Consider the following 22,413-nt stretch of genomic DNA (forward strand, 5'->3'; position numbering starts at 1 on the left):
CGTTTAGGGGAAACTGAAAACATAACATCACCTCGATCCACCAGACGCACAAGCTTGAGAAATCAACTCCGGAGGGAATACACAGGATGCAGTCTGATGATCGTTCCTTATAACTTGTATGTGAATTGCAAAACACTAGACATGGAAATACTGTGTGTGCAACCGAGTTCATACCCTGTATTATAGTGACTACTAGTGTAGCAAGAGGAAACTAAACATAAGCAGTGAGCTCTGCTGATGTCCTGCAGAGGGAGACAAGACCTTGTGAATGTAGTCCAGAAGCAGCTGTTTAACAGCACTAAACTGGAACCAAGAGACCAGAACTGAGGTCCATCGTGGAGCAGAAGAAGTGATGTCTCTGTGGAGTGATGGGAATATTTCACCGCAGAGTATTTTTACCAGTGAACCAGCAAAATCAGTCACTTCCGAATTGCAAATTGAATCAAATGAAGCACATAGCGGCTTACAAAAGATTCTTTGACAGAACAGCTGCATGCTTCATTCAGTCTTCCTAAAGGAATGTTGCATGTATTCTACTACTTGAACCGACTTACATACATTGTAATGAATAAATGCAATCAAATATTCTAACAAAGTGCTATTAATAGAATACAAGTGTTGATTGAGGAAGTAAAAACTAATCATACCGCCTTGACAGGAGCTCAGTTTCGTTTCTATTAAGAAGAAGCATGAAATAATATAAAGGAGCAGATATGAACTGTGGAATCTGTTCCTTTAGTCAGCTGCACAGCAAGCTACAGCGGTAGAAAATGTATTTAGATATTTTACTTAAATAAAAATAATAATACAACAAAGTAAAAATATCCCGTAACAAGTAAAAATCCTGCATTCAAAACTTCAGTCAAGTAAAAGTAAGTAAAGTAAGTAAAAGAACAAATTTTACTTAAGGTATCAAAAGTATTGGTCATGCAGACAAACAGCTCCTGTGATTGTGATATTATTGTAAATTATATTATTAAATGATTGTTACTGATGCATTAATGTGTAAGCAGCATTTTTACTGTTGTAACCGGTGGAGGCGCTGCTAATTTTAACTATAGATTTTAACTGTAAATCATATTTTATGAGCTGATTACACTAAAATCTTGATCACTAAAGTAACTAATAACTACAGCTCTCAAATAAATGTACAGTAGTGGGTTAAAAAGTACAATATTTTCCATTGACGTGTACAGTAGTGTAAAGTAGAAGTACATCAAAGTCGTACTTGAGCACAGTAAATGACAAAGCAAGGCAAGTTTATTTGTGTAGCACATTTCAACAACAAGGCAATTCAAAGTGCTTTAACATAAAAGGCATCAAGACAGAATGTAAAAGCAACACAAGGCAATATAGAAAGACATTTAAATACAATTAAAAAGTGTTAAATTGGAAATAAAAATAAGCCAAAATAGAATAAGACAGGTAAAACAGGAGAGTAAACGTTATACAGCAGTGTAAGATATTAATCAAAAACCTCAAATTTGACTTTTAAAAAGGCAGCGACAAACAGAAAAGTCTTCAGCCTTGATTTAAAGGAACGCAGCTACATCACCAAAACCACTCACAACCTGTCACAGAAGCAGTCCTAACCTATTTTTAGATACAAACAATAAAATATGAAATGATGAAATGTCCTCATGCAGAGCACCAGTTCACTTACGTTGCAAATACACATTCAAAACAACAGCTCAAAGTGTGTAGAGCTGCACACACTGTCCGAACTGGTTTATTATTATCTATTATAACCATGTGGTGAAATCCCACTCTTGCTCTGAGGTGAACGGTGACATCAGCTCTGAAGTGGTCCTGATGCTCATTAAATCAGTGCAAACAACAGGCTCCAGTGGTAAATACAGCTGCCGCCCACCAACAACAACCTGAGCAACATACTGCTCCATAGTTCATTTCTATACTTCCCTCCATCCGCACCGGTGTCAGAGTTCCTGCGTTTACATAATGCTTCCTGCTCACTGTGGTCCACTAACAGAGGAGTAATTGCAAGGATATATATATATATATATATATATATATATATGAGGATATAGAAAATCTCTGTATTTATATAAAAGGCACAATTTTAAAGCAAATATATCATTAAGAGTTGCAATTTGTAAAGCTGCTGCATGAGCTGATTTTTTAAATTTAATGGCTACATGTATTTTTTTTTTACTAAAGCAATAATAACATGATGTCAGTAATCTACCTATCTTGAGTTATTTTAGGAGTTCAAGTATTTTTTTTTGCTATACAGAGTTCCCCTAAACATGTCTCATATTGCTTCCTCACTTTGTTCTGTAATTTCCTGCGTTTCCTCAGGCTGACTTTCAGAAACTACCAGCGGGTGTTGAACTTGTTGCTTGCAGTCAAAGGTGGGCGTATGTGTGGGTGCAGGCAAGGTAGTCGACTAGTTTGCGAGCATTGTGCCCGTGCGTATGATGTCGGCCTCGCCTCTCGCACACATCCTACTGTAGCTTATAACTGCATTGCATTGTGCCTGGAGAAATTAGCTGTTTGTGATCAAATGTTTGTTGAGATGAAAACATAAAGTCTACAACCAAAAGCACGACTGGTGTTGAGTTTAACAACAATAACAGGAAGAACATACTTAGGAAAATAAGGGGCCAAAAGTTAAAACAAGTAAGTAAATACAACTCACACATACACACAAAAAAAGAAAAACGAGGATCCCAGCATCATTAATATCTTGAAAGGAGCAAAGAGAAAGTATTATCCATATTATCTAAACAGAAGCTCTTGTTTTTTTAAACCACTCTGTTTGCATGGCTCCAGGATGGCAAGGTCGGTTGGTCCAGCCTGAAAAAACTGGATTGCAATGACATTTTTATACAGACTTTCATGGCACACATCGGATGAGCCCCCTATGACTTTGGTGATCCCCTGACTTTTTCTCTAGCGTCACCAGTAGGTCAAAGTTTTCATTTATCCGGTCAAATATACATACGTCATCATCCATCCAATGGATTGGCACAAAATTTTGCATAAGTCGTGATTCCTAAACAGTGCATCCTGATCTGGACTTTAACTGGCACACCACCGTGAGGTCCAGACACTCATGTACATCATGTCATACCTCAGCATGGATTGTTATAACCTTCATGATCATCATCAGGTCAAAAATTTTATTTGTCCAACAAATACCTGCAAAACTAATGACATCATTTGTACTCACATAGTCACAATATCGACTACTTTTGAATCTAAATTGAAGACACATCTGTTTGACATGGCTTTTCATTCAATTTTGAAGCTGCACTTCATATTTTTTTATTCTTTATGCTGCCTTTTTAATGCGTCTTTATTTTTTAAAATCTAGTTTTATGTATTTTTACTGTTCTATTAATTTTACTTTTAGTTTCATTGTTCTTATTCTTGTTCTCATATTCTTTTGCAGTTTGTAAAACACTTTGAATTTCCCTGTGTTTGAAATATGCGATATAAATAACCTTGCCTTGTGTTTAGTGCTAATTACCAAACGTTAGCATGCTAAACTAAGATGCTAAATATGGTAAACATTACCTGCTCGACATCGCCACGTCATTGTGAGCATGGTTGCATGCTGATGTTAGAAGTTAGCTTATAGCACTGTTTTGCCTAAGTACAGCCTCATGGAGACGTTAGCATGACTGTAAGGTGACTAAAAATATCAAATGTTTATCCACCAAGAAATGTATCATACTGCACATCAAGGGTTCAGTTGTATTTGCAGTTTACATGTTCTTGTTAAATTTGACACACAAACAAACAGTTCTACAATAATCGTAGTGGCAGAGGAGATGGATGTTAAAGGTTTTAACATTAAAAGTCATTAAATCATGCCACTCTGAAGCAACATACTGTACACTGACAAAGAGCTCTTACCGCTACAGCTGTCAATCTACTGTATCTTAGTCATCATCTGTAGCCAATGTTGTATTTGTTGTTTGTTTACAACTATATCTTGTTTCTGCATATCATAGAAGCAGGATTATGTTGATGGTGTGAAGGTGATTGCTCACAACAGGGTGCTTTTATGCATCTTACCGTCTAACTGTTGTTATAGAGAGTGTTTTCAGTGCCAGTAAGTCAAATTACATGGATATCTGTCTTCATGGCCTCTCAGGTTACACATGCACTCAGCTCAGCTCAGACGTCTCAGAGGGGAATGTAAATGGCATCACTGGTTTCATCTCAGAAATCAAACCATTTACCAATTACTTTCGTCTCATCCACAGACCAACAACGGTCCTCATCACTCTGCCTCATACACACACTCACAATACATCACCGACACACATACACAAGCATGTTTGAAATTTAAAGAGAAAACCTACTGTAAACTGTATAAAAGTTGTCTGCTACACCACATTAAAGGTTTATGACAATGTAAAATCCATAATTCTCGTTCCTGCTTGGCCTATTCAAATTCAATCTTATGAATCCTTTTTTTTAAGCCTTATAAAAGCCTCCTTGATATCGTCTCTGCTTCAAATAAAATGTGGGTTTTAAGTCTTCTTCAGACTCGAAAATCAAAAATCAAGTCAAGTTATTTATTAGTCATGTTAGCGGCAGCATGGTTAAGCAATGGGGCGTACCAATTTGATCCAGACTGAAATATCTTAGATGGACTGCCATGAAATGTTGTACAGATGTTTATGTTACTCAGGGGATGAGGCCTACTGCACCTTGGTATGACTTTTCCTTCTGCATCACCATGAGATTAATATGTGGTTTTAAGTTAGATGTGTCCACAACTGTTGGATGAAATTTGGTACGCACATTCATGTTCCCCTCAGGATTCATTGCAATAACTTTGGTGATCCATTAACCTGTCATCTAGCCGTTAAACATTAAGTACTGCTTAACATCAGCAAGTTAGCATTGTCATAATAAGCATGTTAGCGTTTCATTATCAGTTCATTATTCAGCTTGAAGTACTGCTGTGCCTCAGCACAGCTGCACAAAGCTGCTGGCTGTAGACCTCTTTAATATTCTTCTTCTTCTGTCCTAAAGCTGCCTGAATCTCTGAACTGCAGTGGAAAATTGCTTGATCACTCAATAAACACACAAATCGTCAGGATATGACAGAATGTAATCAAATAATACAATCAGAAGCACAATGGATCATACTTCTGAGAGACAAAGATACCACCTAGCTATCTTTTCTTTGTCTAACAAGTTGGCATTCCTCAGTCCTTCAATACTCTGGCACATAATCTGAAAATATCTATAGTTAACCTCACAGGTTAGTGAACAACCCTCAGATAGAAACAAAGGTCAAGAGTTCAGCTAGCCTAGGAATAGTATTTCCTCTTGACCATATATGCCAGAATGACAGCACACGGGTGTGGATCAAAGCAGCATCATAAAACAACATTGCTATCACATTAGATTAAGAACAAACAAAGCTGTCCTCAAAAAGCTTGTAAAAGCCACACATTAAAGAGACATAAAAATCTACATAACTATAATTTGTCTTAGTAGCTCAGACAACATAAACTAACTGTTAAACAATCAACTGTCTCATTTTACACAGCAAGGAGCTGAGTTTAGAACAGACACAGCATGAAGGCATCAAATGATAAACAATAGTTAATTTTCTTTCACATAACCTAGAAAATCTACAGCAACTGAACTTGGCAGATATGAAAAGTCTCATTGACTGGAAGAAAAACAACTTTTTGAACAGTACAGTCAAGAAACAAATTGAAGACGCATCTTTCATGACTTTACTTCCATCTGATGAACAATTCCTCTAAGTATAAGAGAGCTGAAGCCTTCAAACTTGTTCCATTCTTCACAAAGGGCTCCCTTTGCTCCATGTCTGAGGTTTGAATTGCAATGACATCATCATACCAATGAGAGTAAACCCTCAGTATTTATGTATGTATTATTTTTGGAATCTGTCATATTTTAACCTTTTTCTCAATATGAATGCAACTGCCCATGTTAGCGTTTTCTGAACGTCCATATTGTCTTTGAGAAAAGACTGAAAAAAAAGGGAAAGAAATCCATCTGTCAAGTTGAGAACAGACACCAAAGGCCTCCTGTTCTTTCCAGCAGAGACTGTGTCTAATAGCATGAATCTGAGTCCAACGGGTGTGAGTAACCTTGTACCAGAAAGAAATATCACATTTTAATGACGGTCAGAACCTCTGTGTTTGGAAAGAAATTAAATAGCTTTTGCTAACTTCCCATGGGAGATCTCCATCAGTCAGAGCGTGAAAACAAAATTAATGGACGCCACAGAGTTCAAATTTAGAATAATTTAGTGACTAAATTATGACGTATGATCGCTGTTGAGTTAAATCCTCACATCTCAAGGACTCCTCTGCAGCACACAGTCTTGTTTTTAGCTGGACAAAGATGCAGATGTGTGTGTCAGTTACAGAAATGCTGATAAGAATGATGATATTTTAATATCATCTTATCTATCACCATGATATTTCCACACGAATGCATGAGCTGAATAATGTTTTGTTAGAATTGTGAAGGAAGAAATTAGAAATACCTTGTTCATTAATAAAGCTTTGGGGTGTAATTACCAAGCAGCCAACTTGAAGAAAGAGGATTGTTATACCAGTAATACATTACTAATAATACCAATTATCATGGAAATTCATCACGGAGACAAAGGACCCCATTAAATGGCATACAGCAGAGCAGATAGGGGAAGGCTTGCACAGATTGCACTGAGAAGGGAGCTGTTATTTTGCACAGCTATAATCAAAGCCATAGTGATCAACAGACCTGCTGAGCTAGAAGCTGACATCTCCTTAACACTGACAGCAGACGTTGACTTCTCACACTTGAAGTAGACAGACTACAGAGAGGCGGAACAGAAGGAGAGAAAGAAAAAGAGAGAGTGAGAAAAAAATAGACTTTTTTGGCATATTTATATTGTTTCTCCCCCTCCTGTAATTCAATCCTTTCTTTAATCGCTATGTGTTTCTGTGAAGCTTAATCACAAAAACTACAGAGAGGCTCCAGTAAACAAGAGGAGAGCAAGAACCAGCCTTACTGAATAAATGGACCTTGACTAATTGGGTATTGAGTTAATCCAAGCCCTTTGACAAACAGGCGATATTCAGTGTTCACCCTAAATGGAATAGTTAATCCTCACCATTGACTTCAGTGTAATTATAAATCTGAGGTGTATAATTTTGCAGTACTGAGCACATGGATTTGTCTATAAAATATTTATAAAATGGCCTAACAGCAATGATAAATACTGAAATCTCTCTCTACACATGTAAGAAGAGCTTCCAAACAACTAATTCTTCAAAATAAATGTCCCCTATTGTTGCCTAAGAAACAACTGTCATAGAGATACAGCAATGTATTTCCCCTTGTCATAAGTATATATAAACTGTCCATGTATCACATGCCACGTACACTCTCCAACTCATCTTTCAACTCCGTCACATAGCAACAATGTGGTAGCCATAGAAACTGAATTAAACTTAAAACAAAAGGTATTTATATCTTATTTTCTTGCGACAAGAATTCTTTAAATAGGAATGGATGATAAAGCTAATTGCGTGTGTTTTCCTTTGCAATGTCTGAGGAGCTGCCACGTGCACTCAGAGACGTCCTGTTCCAATAATACAACAATCATATTTAAAATCCAGAGAGGATGGTCTGTTCTTGAACACTTTAGTTTCTGTCACACATGGCCATACAAGAATAAAGTCCATTCTTGAACTTGGAAACAGCAGTTGATAAAACAATCTCACCACAAGATCCATTCAGTAGCTCTGCTGGAGCTTCAGTTTTTCTGAGCACCTTAAAGGGGACGTACCAAGACCATTTTCATTTCTATTGTGGGGCTCTACTGGAATATCTTTGCATGATTTACAGTTTTAAAGTCCTTATTTAACTTATACTGTCTTTTTATGCAGCCCCTCAGTTCAGCCTCTGTCTGAAACAGGCTCTTTAAGGCCCTCATTCTTTACTCTCAAAATGGAAACTTCTCAAACACATCTATACATATTCCAGCATGAATCCAGTCTGAAATATGCGAGACAGCATGAACAACCTTAGCAACAACGTTAGCGACAAAGGTTATGGAATGGACAACCGTTTGTGGGCACAAACAATCTGATGTCATCATGAGGAGGAAGTAGAGGTAACATTGCAAACAAAGCTGTCAGGGCAGGCTGAGGCTCTGGCTTTTGTCTTATAAAGGACATTTTTACATATGTTCACCTCAAGTTTTGGACTTTTAACCATGTGTAACATCTGACATCATGACAGTATAAAAATAAAAATAATCACAAAAAGCATGATGTGTCCCCTTTAAGGGCTTAAAAGTTGAGACTGAAATTTAATTCTTGAAAAGGAATTCAAAAGTAGCTTGACTACACCTGACTGTTGAGCATAAAAATGTCTTGTTGCAATTATTCCCATGCACAGGTACATTAATCCCTGCAGCCTGAATAAGTGAAGTTCCTTTAACCCAGTGGTCTGCAGCTCTGATCCTCAGGATTCAAGATACAGCTGTTTTCTATCCTTCAAGCTCGATAATTGTGCCCACCTCACATCCTGAATACAGAATACTGATTAGATGGCTGCATGAAGGTGAGTAGGGCTCTGAGTCCTGGGAGCCGCTGCTCTGATCCAGTCACAAATTAGGCTCACCCTCCAAGGATCATGCAAATAAAGAGTAATGCTTGCATAATTACATCAGAATCAAGTCTCACATCGATTCATGTCATTCTGAAAACACTACAGAGATCAATATGCTGCTCACGACAGAGAATGTCAAGTGCACCGACTGCTTCATTTCACTGGATGTGCTTTTGAACAACTTGTTCTTCAGGAACTTCCCAGGTAGTTTTACGAATACACTCACTGGTCACTGACCTCCGTGTCAGAATAAACTCTCATGCCATTTTCAAGAGGATGTACAGTATGTGTTTCTCATTTTCACAACTTCCCCCAGCGATCAGATGACAGCATTTCCACAGGGATGAGTGTTGCTGCTCTCTGCGAAGCCAAAGGTCATCAGCTGCTCACCGTCAGTAGGATGAGAGTCTTAAAAGCTGCCGCTAGCACAGTTGGAAACCACATTTTCCAGCGTAAAGAAGGTTCTTCTCAAGAAAGCCATTTTTCCTGAGAAATGGTGAATGCATGATTGAGCTTTAACATTTCAATCAAACAATGCCAGTTGACTGACTGACATCACTTGATTGTCTACGTAATAAGATCACAGGCTATTAAACTAGCAACTCTTGTGTGCCATGTGTTGTGTTACTTAATGCACCAAAATGATCGGTCCAAAAATGGTCAGGCCGAGAGCAGACGACACACTGAAGAGAGAAATGGAAAAAGAATTTAGATGGAGGAAAGGGCTCATATCCAGCGGGGAAATGACAAGCAGAGACAACCAGTATGTCCAAATAAGTCGGCTTACACAATCATACCAATAATTCTGAGTGAAAGAATGCCAAATGTCAGAGACTAAAATTATGCCATGACTGTCCCTACGACTCCCCAAATGTTATGTTGATACAGTATAATGATGTCTGGAAACTGTTAACTCCCCCGTCTTCCCCACTCCTCTTTTTCCCCTTCTTTTCTTTTACTTGAAATTTTGTGTGTGTCTTAATATAATATATACAATATTCAAATATACAATATCAAAAATGTATATAAGGTGAAACAGAAGAACAGTGAATGTAGTTTCAGGTGGTTGTGTTTCATTACATTTTAGAGGAACTGAAAATCTCCAGTCAGCCAACTTAAATTATTGGGTGAGAGATGATAGCAGGAACACCTGTGTGAAAACACTTCAGGGTAGAGAACTCTAATTAGCAAAATGCTATACACACCTGTGTGAGCACAAAGCTGTCAGGGTGGAAATTCAGACTGTAATATCCCAAACGGTATCATTTGTGCTTAGATTTTGAGTGGCAATGACCATTTTCCTTCCTTGTCTTGAAAATAACGACCTCTGTTGATGAAATTAGCTACTCTACTATTACCAACACACATATTCGACTTGACATAAAACTGAGAGGATACGAGTGACCTTAGCTCCAGCACGCACACTGTCATGGAATTATTCACAAGACAATCTATGCATGTAAAAATAAGATTTATTAAGCAAAGTAAGAAGGTTAAACAACAGAACAGCCGCTGATCTGAAGTAACGTGTGGCCAACCACCTTCTGTTTCCTCATGGCTGTTATAACTAGCTCCAAATGGTCCCAGCAGAGGTCACAAATCACAATAACAAAGACACAAATAACTCACTAGAGTGTAATACAATTCTTCTCCAACACTAATAGACCGGTTTTATGGAAGATATATTGACATGTCACGGCAGAAAATGCAGAGGTGTAATTAAAAACATTAATAATAGCTGCATCTAATTAGTTCTTCCAGTTCTGGGGCTGTTACGCTTGGTTAATGTTATTAGTTCCCCCTGGGCTTTTCCTGCTGTGACAAGTCAAAACATTTGCATGAAAAGGTCTATAATATTGGAGTAAATTTGATTTAATTTATAGCATCTTAATTTTATGCTGTATAAAACCGATTTGCCTTCATGATTTAATAATTTCCGTGCCTTTCTATTCAGCTGAAACCTAGATTTCCCTCATTTTCCATCATAGTCAGTTATCAGCCAGTAGAAACTGTATAGACGGCTTTAGGCATCTGGGAATAATCTTAGTTTCTCTGTGAGTGTGGAATATGTTTGAGGAAATGTATGCAATGTATTTATTTTCTCAAGCAACTTCATGGTTTTGGCTTGAGCCTGCAGGTCCATAAGAAATCACTGCATGGTACAGTAACCCAAACAGTAAATGAAGGAGTGAGGTGGTGAGGGTCATCAGTGTGACCAGTACATTAATCAGAAAGCCACAGAGTCGGTTATGGGGAGAGCAGAGGGTGAGGAGGAAGACTCAGACAAACCTTCACATCCTCTGTTCTCCAGATATGAGAAGCTAGAAGGCACTACAGACACGTCTGGCAACAAAGAACGTATATAGTGACTTAATTAATGCATAAGTTTATTGGTTTTTAATTTAATAATCAGGTTTTTAGCTTGTTTTTATTATAAGTCAGGAACTCTATATTGTTTTTATTGTTGTATTTTTCTTTCATCCTTAACTTATTGCTGCATTTTTTTTTTTTTACATTTTTCATCTTTATGTTTTTGTGTGAAGCAGTTTGAATGACTTCAACTGTATGAATTGAGCTATATGAGTACTTTTTGATTGATTTTGAATTTTAATCTTTTTTTTCCTTTCTTTTCTTAAGATGCTCGACTTAAATTTTGTGTTTTGTATTTTCTTATTTGGAGAAGTCATACTGTAAGTGTTGTTCTCATGCAGAGTGTGTGTGTGTGTGTGTGTGTGTGTGTGTGTGTGTGTGTGTGTGTGTTTGTGTGTGTGTGTGTGTATGTTTTGATGTTTCAATGAACATCAAAACAAATGAAATGAACAAATGGCCCAAAGGTAGCATTTTTGTGGACAATGAAGTTCTATTCCATTCCATTCCATTCTAGAATAGAATAGAATAGAATAGAATAGAATATTCTAGAATAGAATGGAATGGAATCTATAAGATATTAACTGAAGGTTAACTTGCTAGTTAAAGTTACAACTTCTTACTGTCCCAGAGTTTTGATAGCTTAGCTTTTAATTGGCATGAGCTAAGATCTTTGTTTATGTATACAAATAAGGATTAGAGTGTATCACAGTTTTCCTGCCGTCCAACATCCAAAACCTGCTGATTATCATCATTATCTCTGACAGAGACAAGTGGAGATATTCCTGAGACACGTCCTGGTACAACCAAAATGTAAGAATTCTTGAGAAATAATATTGGCTGATGTAGATGGTAGACGCAGTCCGTATATCAGCCTGCTAATGGGAATTTTGTGCTTTAACAGCCATTTAAGTACTAAGATTAGCCTGCTAAGGGAATTAAGGGTGAAGTCATGCTGGTCAAACTGAACATGCTGTCTCTGGAGAGGGAGCAGGAAGGAAAAGAGACATTTTGTCCATGGCAACAACACCACTAATAACACCACAATGAACACAGGAATCATTATTCTGCTGCTGCAGCATCATTTTGACAAAATCGTATGCCAGGCTAAGACCTCAAGCTATTTTTGGTATCGTGTCATGTGAACTCTTGACATATGAACGTGTGATAGTGAAGCTGCAGATACAGAAGATACGATATTACCATGCCAGCTGTTTTCTACTTTGTTTTATGTGAAGCGGTGATATAATGATATAACATGGGTGCACTTAAATACAATCTCTGGTACACTATCACGTCGGCCCAAAGACTTATGAATGCTGGACAATATAGTTAAATTGTGTGTTATTCTTCTGGTGGTGAGAAGCATGAAACACATGGAATGGGATTATTCTATAATTACACCCTTCATTTAACTCTGAAGCGCTAATTATAAGATGATTTTGTTCTGTTGTTCTTGCTGAATTTTAAGTGAGCATATTCATGCAGTTTCTGCAGAAGCTGCATGAATATGCTCACCTGCAGATGACACTGCAGACGCTTTTTTACAAAGTGCCTTAAAGAGTAACTTAAGACAAGCTGAAAAGCAGTGACTGTACGTACTTCATGTAGCATTTTTGCACAAATAATTTTAAATATAATACTCTCTAATTCTGCCCCTCATCTGTTTAAATTTGCCTTGGTCAAAATGGATACAGCTTTGGTTCATTTTACTCTTCTCCTCTGGGAGAGACATCAATATTTCTACAGTTGTGTATGAGCATTATGTTGTTACACTTGTGTTGCTTAAGTTTTTATTATTGTTTATGTCTGGTTTTTTTTTAAGTCATATCAGTTATACATTGATAATCAGTTCTTTTCCTCTCATATACATTGCACAGTGGGGAAACATTTCACTGTAATTGTCTTGTATAATATGTATGTAACAAATGAAACCTTACCTTACCTACACAGGAAACACTGTGGAGTAAACAACTAAAGATTACTTCCCCTGGTGGAGTTCACATATAAAATGATTTGTTTTTCGACACATTCTTCTCCTTGCATCCACCATCCAAATATAACATTTTCTCTGAAATTACAATATTTGCTTGACAAGTGTTGCTGTGGTAATGTATATATATATATATATGACTCAGAGACATGTCTCCCTTAACTGGCTGGAAGTTGTCATCTGCAGCATGGGCAGGTGGTACTCTCCTGTTCTCTGAATGACAGTAAAACTCTCATCTTACTTTGCAGAAACACCCACAGAAAACCTGAGAGACCCGTGTTGTAATGCACTCACTGCAGCTTGTCAAGTGCAATATGACAGCTAGATTACATGCGCAGGTTTTGCCTCTGCAGAGTGGGAGAGGTAGATGGCAATGTGATCTTGTGGGATGGACGCTTTTATTCAGTGTGGACAGTGTCAAATATTATCAGATGATAGTATGTTTCAGCATTTTTGTCTGTGCAGTGATGGTAATTTTGGATTTATGTGTTGACAGGCGAAAAAGGCAACAGTAAGAGTTTTACACTGGATATATACTGTACATCTTCTGCTTATTGTGCTTTTGCTTCTTCTCTTCACAGCTAACCTCCTTTGCTTGAATTCTTCATTGTGACTCAAATGTCCTGGTCTCTTCATTGATTTCCTTTTGAAGAATCGATCAAAGAAAAGGAAACTTCCTCTTTTTACCTTCAGGCGTCTGTTTACCCGACTGACAAAACATTCCACGTTTGGTGAGAGGAAATGAAGGTGCGCTTAGTCATACTGTGAAACTAAAGAGCAGGGACAATGCTTGTAACTGTGGGAGGTTTCTGCATTATCACATATGAGGGTATTCTTCTAAATTCCTTGCAAAAAAAAAAATCAATCTCCAGGTATCCTGTTTCATTGTCAGTGTGTGATGAAATGCACCCATTGAGCTTTCAAACCACATGGCACAGCGTGGTATTGTACGTTGAAATGATAATGATGCAGTCCGATGTAATCCAAGAATAGGTCTACATCCCCCTGTTCACACTACCAGTGCAAACATGTGATGTTCTGGTGATAGAGAGGTCTCATTGCTGTATACACATGTTCAAAAATGACTGTGATCGATGTGTGAGAGGGGGTGTAAATTTACGCTCCTCAGAATATGAAATTGTTCCTTGAATGGGCTTGTTGAGAATGCATCATCCATGCATAATGCATTAGAAATGAGTGAAGTTGTATTGATATTTATATGTTTTGTTTTATGACAAAGGACTTTTTGGTATTTTGGCAGAATGTGGTAAATATGTTAAGGAAGCAAAGAGAAAGTTTACCCACAAAAAACCCCCAAAAACATTTCATCTCATACTTCATTAAGATTCCATGAAATAAAACTGATGAAGGAAAATCTATGCTGGAAGTGCAAAATGGAAGTACGAACTTTCCTGTATTGTATATATGAACGTATATTAGTCTGACCACTCTGGATCAAGGTTCTGTTGCTGTTGTGTAGACGGTTTGGTTCAACAATCCCTTTGATTCTTGACCTCCTGACTCACTAGGGGACAGATCTCAAATCCATACATATATCATGATTTCTGTTCATTTTAGGTGGTTTAGTTTGATTAGAGCTTCACGAAAGATTTTAAAGCAGCTATAATCCATATTTTTATTATAACAATTGCTGCAATTACTACATGTAATGTGAAAGGGGTTGCTCATAATGATGAACCCACAGAGAATTATTACCCGACTGCAGTGTCCATTCTGTTTCGGCCGCTCTCATATGACGACTCTAAAAGCCCACTGTACACTACCTGCTCAGCACCTAACAGCAAACAGACACATTTAGCAACTAGCTGGTGAACATAGTGGAGCATTTAGCTGCTAAAGAGCCAGATATTTTTCTCAGGAGCTGATGGAGACTGAAAGCAAAGCTGACAGGAGAGTAAATACTGGACAGAAATATGACTCCACATGAATGCATGTTGCTCTGTAACTGCTGGATGTGTTAACAGGAAACTGTAAATTCAACCATATCAGCAGAGGAGGATGCCACTGCTGTGTTCATAGTCTATTTCTATTGTTATTGCATGTTTAACGCACTGGAAAATAGCTCCAGATTTAAATGACTGGGTCAATGCAATCAGTAGACTGAAAGGTAGTTTGGAAGATGGGATCTCTTCATGGGATATTTTTTTTTACTCACATAAAAATCAACAAACTGCCTGTTTATTTAACTTAAGTGAACCTGAAATTATGTAAAGCTTACCTACTGCCATGTGCCAAACTTCTCCTTTGAAATAAATTTTAAAAAGTGGTGCTTATATTAGTAATTCCAGTAATGGTAATACTTCCAATGAGGTAAGATTTGATTACTCCATCAGAAACTGTATAGTTGGACTGATTTTAGACTGAGATTATGGCAGACCCTTGCCTCCACCCTGCAATGTGATTAATCTCACTTTCCCTTTAAATGGGGAATTTCTCTGGTTCTCCAGTTTCCACTTTAATTTTTCCATTAAAAAGCAATAAAATCGGAGGCACCGGTTGGTCGTGTTGATGAATGTTTGATATGGATTATGAGAAAACTATTTAAAACGAGCTATTTTCCACTTTGATGACTGAGATTTTACTAAAGGTATTTTAAATCATGTGTAAATGCTCACTGGAGAGGTGTGTGTGTGAGTGTGAGAGTGTGTGTGTGTGTGAAGGGAAGGGGGATGTCATGTATTTCGACATTACAGATCTGTGCTTGTTAGTATAACACACAGCTTTGATCAAGCTAATTTAAAACCCTGCACTTGAATCAGATGAATCATAGTATTTTCCACCATCAACCTCTTTGTAAACCTCTTCAGCTTCAGCCGGGGTTATCAGGCTGCTTTTAAGCCTTTTGAGCCAACAGAGTCTTTTGCTTAATAACCCATTATTTCAAGAGGAGAATGATCAAAAACCAGAGCTCATATTTTTGAAACAATCCAAACTGGTTCACACAACAGATGGAGCACTATACCTGCCAAAAGTGGTTTTGAAATAGATCCCTGGGTTACTTCTGGAAGATGCCATTTTTAGAGCATCCAGGTGGACGACTTGACATTTCATGGGATCGAAGGTGAGGAGAACAAGTTTGTCACCACACAAACAATCGAAGAGTGTTTTAAATGTTTTATTTCTGAACATTTAATACGAGGAAACAGAAAACAAACAGAAATTCATAAAGACACATACCTTTGCTATGAATATATAGCCGTTTGCCGTGGTAGTATTCAGTGTTTTTCACATGTGAATAGCACGAGTAGTGCATTGTTTGAGCAAACGCTGTGACCTGACAGCTGTCAGAAATAGGCTGAGGTCACAGACGCCTCCCACGCGTTTCCACACTGTCATAAATTGTGTTCTAACTGCGCTCCGCTCAGTGATAACAGGTCTTGCTACTCTGATTCCAGCGAATACTGAGGTTATCTTTTTTATCCCCCTCACACGGAAAGAAGTTACAATATTGACACTTACGATGCCAAATGAAGTCAGTTGTTTTTACAAGGCAACGTTGAGAGTATGAATGATCTCAGTCAAACATACACACAGCTGTTCCTCTTTGGCGCCTGAACCTCAGTTTGGTTAAGATTTTGACAGATGGTGAAAATCATGCATCTTTTTTTTTTTTTTTTTAGCTATTTTCCAGACCATTGCATCAGCAGTCACCAGATATAACACATGCAATGTAGTATCTGGGAATCACACATCATAGAAATGCAATTACCTTGTTGCTGTTGTATCGACCTCTGTGCTGCTCCCGGCAGAGTAACATATACTTTTCCTGCAGCAACAGGTCAGCTAATGAGAAAATTAGATGATCAGTCTCATTTTGCCTCCTACACTCATTCAGTTTCTTAATTTGTCAGAGCCTTCGTAGGGCGTGCTGAATGTCAGTACCCCAAGCAGTAGTAATTCCTAGTGAATGTCGCCATATAACAAGTACGATTCTCAAGATCTTCAAGGCCTTTGTCCAACTCATGCTGCAGATGACTTTTTCTATTTAATGTCACTGGTACTGCTGCGTGACGAGCATCAACTATGCACGTAACCAAGAGCTGCTAATGACAATGAAAGCCACTTCAGATACAATACTGATGACAATTGTAGAGAACAACAGCTGTTCAAATCCATGCAATTATGTGAGTGAGAGAGCTTGTTTGTCTGTTTGCATAGGAAAAAAAAAAAAAGAACTTGTCCATTTGTATTTATAGAATTCCTCCCACAAAGTATTCTTCTCATTTCTCTCTTCACGGTTGAACAGTGGAGACAAACAGCAATTGGATGACTTTTATTAATCTCTGGCATCTCATGAGAGCTCAAGCTAGTCCAGTTAAATATTAAAATGTCACTGGGTAAAGCCGGCGACATTAGAGGCATTTGAATGATTATTAGCAGGCTTTGTCCTTTTATTACCTTTATTATTTTAAAGAACTACTTTCTCACACTCAACATGTGAATTTAAGAGCATTTATGCATGAGTGTATGTGTGTATATATGCATATTTGTGCATTGTTACGTTGTTAGCAAGTGTGTTGTGTGATGCAGCTAATGGGCCCAAGACAAATATCCCTGCAGGAGAATAAAGTATCTTATAATAGGCCCAAGACAAATTTCCCTGCAGGACGATAAAGTCTATCTTATCTGATCTTATCTTTGTTAATGAAAACCACAAGCTTTTATGAGACACATTTTTATTTCTAGATACTTTGTGGGAGATATCTTTGCATTTACTGTGGTTACAAGTCAGTTTGCAGGAGAGTATGATCCACATCAATGAACCTCAAGTGAAATTGTGACTCTAGTGCTACAGTTTTATACAGGGGCAGCTTGTGGCATAGGCCGCATAGTCGGTCGCCGAGGTCACCAAATGAGTGGGAACTTTTTTAACTGACAGCTGTGCTTGTCCACAACTTTTGGAAATATGCACTTGTGCTCCTTTCTTAGCATTTTGTCTTTTTTACCCATTGACTTGCGTTTCAATCTGGTTTGTTTTTCAAAGCCTTACTGGTCAGTTAGTTTCCTCCAGCTACCACAGGCCAGACCACCAAACACTCAATGAATGATACCTTGACCCATACTTGCCTTTTTGTCTGTAGGACTGAGACAACTTTGTCTGGGCTGGAGATGCCATTGTTGCATTTAATTTCAGTGTGAATTCATATTTGAATTTCTTGTACTTGAGGTGCTATTGTTGCATTTTTTGAGGGCTCCAATCTAAAATCTTGTCGAGGGCACCAACATAGTCAAGGCCAGCACATAAGCAGTGACTATCACAACTCGACTTCTTGAGAGACTCCAAAGAAGTCTTTGTCATTTGGGAGTATCTCGACACAAATCACTGGCTTCATTTCAGTGAGCAGTGTGTCCACTTTGTAAAATAATTAGTCAAGATTAACATCCGAGTGCTTTTCAGTCCGATCATATAGTTTTTATCCAAGGCTCATGAGACTGGATGTGGGATGGCTGTGGGATTGGATGTCTGTGGGAAACAAACAGAAAGTAAAGATGACTCTAGATGGACAGTGGTACAATATATTGTGCTGTTAATGCACCACTGCTAGGAAATGTGTTAGGATTTAAAGTGGAAATACAGTTAATGGAAAGTTGGCTGCCACACGGTCTGACCATAATACGGCCACATAACTAAAAAAACACAATACAAATCCATAAAAATAGCTGTGAAAAGTTCATAGGTGGTTTTAAAACAATATTCATCAAGACAGGAAAACACAGGCAGGTTAATAAAACCGCACACAAACCTCCATAAAAATAACTGGAGTTAAAAGGATAGTTTGACCTTTTGGGAAATTCACTCATTTGTAGCTTGTGGATGAATTAAATTAGAAGGTCCATACTGCTCTTATGTCTGGACGGTAAATAGGAAGCTACAGCCAGCGGTTGGTGAAGGAAAAACAACACAATGATTAACAATAGACATAGACATCCGTATTCTTCATTTGTAACATTGAAGGGGACATATTATGTTTTTTTATGTTTTTCTGTTATTTATATACTGTTCTGATGTTGGATATCTAAATTAAACACAGTCAAAGTTCCAAAACTTGAGGTTAACCTATGTAGAAATGTTACCTGCAAGTCAAAAACCAGGGCTCTGATCACTTTTTGCAATTTTTTTTTTGTTTTTTTTTTTGAGTTTTTGAACTGTAAATCATGCAAAGATATTCCAGTAGAGCCCTAGATTAAAATATACACCTGGAAATATGTATAATATGTCTCCTTTATAAGTAATATAGTTTCATAGCAATCAGGACGACAGAGCGCCTGACTGACATTTTCCAAAAACATCATCTCTGGAGTTTTCAAGATAAAAGGTACCTTTGAAATTGGTATTTGATTATTAAGCACAGGAGGATCAAAGAGCCTTCAGGGAAGGCTGAACATTTGGCCTCTTTAAACAGTAAGAAACAGAGGAAAGGCAGCAATTACCCGCTGAGAAAACTGGTGGTGAAAAGGGTGCAGTGTTAGAGTCGACATCAATCCTCTGAACAAAAAAAAAAAAAGGTTAAAATTGTATCAGTAATTAGCAATCAACAATCATCACTTCTAGGCATAATCACAGCTGGTGCTGACATCCACTAAACATCCAGTTCTTGCTTATTAAATTTCTTTCCTCTTCTGTAATCTTTGGATGTTTTTCTTTTCTGGATAGTACCTGATTTATAGCATTGCAGCATGCCTGAATCCTAATGTTCTGTGATTAAATTATGAATTGCAAATACAGAAAAGGTTAAATTTGTACTGATGTGATTTCTGAATATATTTAAACCCCGTTTGTTTGTAAGTAAGTAAGTAAAGCTTTATTTATATAGCCCTTTTTTTTTTAAAACACACAGTTACAAAAAAACCTTCACAAACACACACATGCAAAATTAAAACAAATAGAATATCAAAATAGTGTAATTTACAATATAAAATATAGCACATAACACAGACAGAAACAGACCAAACTGAAATGAAACAAGACATGAGAACAAGAAGGAAGGTCTATAAAAAGACTTGTTGATATTAATGGATTTTTAGGCGCCATTTAAAACAACAAAGATTCAGTTACTCTGGTTACTCAAGATAATCCCCAGACATTGACGCCAACCGTCTCACTGTGCAGATGGAAGCGTGCATCTACTCAGAAAGAAAACAGCTCTTACATGAAACTGCTCACAACGAGGTCTGTGGATTAACTTGAGTAACCAGGTCATGATGTCTGTAAAGAGACATTGTTGTTGAGTTTTTCAAATGTATTTTTTGGTGCTTTGAGCACCTCAAGCCGAGTGCCATCTAGTTCCATTGTATTCGAGAGAGGGCAGATATCTCTATGGCCGATATCTCCAAAACTTGGCAACCCACACCAAAATGATCTAGATGGATAGATAGTAGGGATGTGCAGAGGGCCCAGTATTTGTATTTGTATTTGTATCTGTATTTATTGAGCCAGAAAAATTATTTGTATTTGAATTGTATTTGTATTTGTATTTGTATTTGTATCTGTATCTGTATTCGTTGAGGCAGCAAAATTATCTGTATTTGTATTTTTTATTTGTATTTGTATTCAAATAAAAGTGGAAAGAGGCTTAAAAATCCTGTTTTTGTGTTTATTACACTTTAAATTTTGGAAAATTCAAATGTTACAATAAGTGTTCATGAATAAACTACCTTATGAAGGAGGTCCTGCACTGACTACTAAGCTAAAACTTTAGTCATTGCCTCATTGCAGAGAGACTTCCACCCATTTATACACCCATAACACAGAGGCAGCACACCGTATAACATGTAGGGAAGAACTTCCAAGGTGATTCTTGCTTTGCACTTTTCATTTATTGCCTATTTTCTACAACTTAACTTTGCGGAAAGGAGAAGGGGAACAACAGGTAATGGAGAGTCCCTTGGGAGCACTTTGTGTGTGTCAGTAGCTCAGCTTTATCTCTGGCGAACTCCGGGAGTGACGTCCAAATTAGGAAATGTGCATCATGTAGCAGGTGGATGTGACTCCCCTCGTTAGGAACTGCTGATAGACGTGGACAGTGGAGCAGAGGACAGAGACTGAGATGGCGATGTAAGAAACCTGTACACTGGTATTTGATATGATTTTTTTTTCTTCCTGAAAACAAATAATTAAAAAAAAATTAGTATGAAACAAATATTTGTAAAAAAAAAAAAAAAAAAAAAACACTATTTGTGCTTTGCCGAATAATGTATTTGTATTCGGGTACACCTGTAATAAACAGCACTACAGGTAAGAGGAAAAAAATGTATTTTTGATTTAGGGGTGAACTGTCCCTTTAAAATGTCACTTGGTCGAGCCAAAGACATCGGAAGCATTTAAATGATTATCAGAAGGCTTTGTTAATGAGAACCACAAGCTTTTATAAAATAGATTTTTAATTTCAGTTACTATGTGGGAGATGAAAGGTGCACAAGGCCTTAATACAAGGAAACATAACACTTCAAATTCTTACATTCATGTCCCCCTTAGAATGAATTGTAATGACTTTGGTGAGTCCTTTTCATCCAGCACCACCATCATCTGACTTTTAATTTGTCAGATATTTTTGTTTATAACCGAATGCCTGAAAAACTACTTAACATTCCCATCCTCCCACATTTTGTGCTAATTAGTGTGCTGATGTCAGCAATCTTTGTATTACAACACTTCTAGTAACTATTTATCTAATTATATATAATAACTGTATATCACGGGACATAATCATATACAGTTCTGTGCTTCGTCATGGTGGCCTGCTTTTGTCCTGCGTAAGCTCAGTTAAAACAACTTCGACATGCAGCCTGGTGAATGCAGTGGTGCATACAGATGATAATCCTTTAACTTTGTTTGTTTGTTTTGACAAGGACCATATGTCTCCTATCCCTCCGAATAAAATCATCATTTCTCAATTCAAACACCCATGTGACAGGGTCATTATGATCATTTTGTACTACAGAGTATATTTTATTATGTATCTTCTTTTCATTCTTACCAGGAAATGTTGTGATTGTTGTATTCTCTCATTGTTTTCCCTATCATTATCTTCAGTTTCCCGTAGTCACCCAACCAGGAAGCAGCTCTGTTCTGAAGAGATGATAGCTCACAGCAATTACACGCCTCCATTTCTTTCCGCTATGTTTCTCCTTGAAAACATACAGTCAAGTGCCCTGTCCGTACACTCGTAATATAATGCTAATTTTTTTTAACCGCTCTGGTCATACACAGCTGACTGGGAAAAAAAAAAGAAAATTGAACCAACACCAAAAAAAAAAAGATGAACATTTAGGTTTCCATTGCGCCATTATGGGTCATAACAGCACTGAGGTAGAAATAATACACTGAGATTGACTTGTCACGTGCGTTTACTTCTGCAGTTCCCTTTCAGTTCAAGACAGGTAGATCAATAAAGGCATAATAC

At 37.5% G+C, this 22,413-nt stretch overlaps 1 long non-coding RNA gene across 1 annotated transcript; it reads left to right on the plus strand.

Annotated features, from left to right (window-relative positions):
• The first annotated feature begins 11,566 nt into the window (after window positions 1–11,566).
• LOC137185009 (uncharacterized) lies at window positions 11,567–19,282 on the plus strand. The gene is made up of 2 exons (XR_010928741.1): window positions 11,567–11,808; window positions 13,570–19,282. It is a non-coding gene; the product is annotated as an uncharacterized lncRNA (long non-coding RNA).
• Window positions 19,283–22,413: the final 3,131 nt, after the last annotated feature.

The sequence above is a fragment of the Thunnus thynnus genome, chromosome 6, assembly GCF_963924715.1.
Source record: "Thunnus thynnus chromosome 6, fThuThy2.1, whole genome shotgun sequence".
NCBI lineage: Eukaryota > Metazoa > Chordata > Actinopteri > Scombriformes > Scombridae > Thunnus > Thunnus thynnus.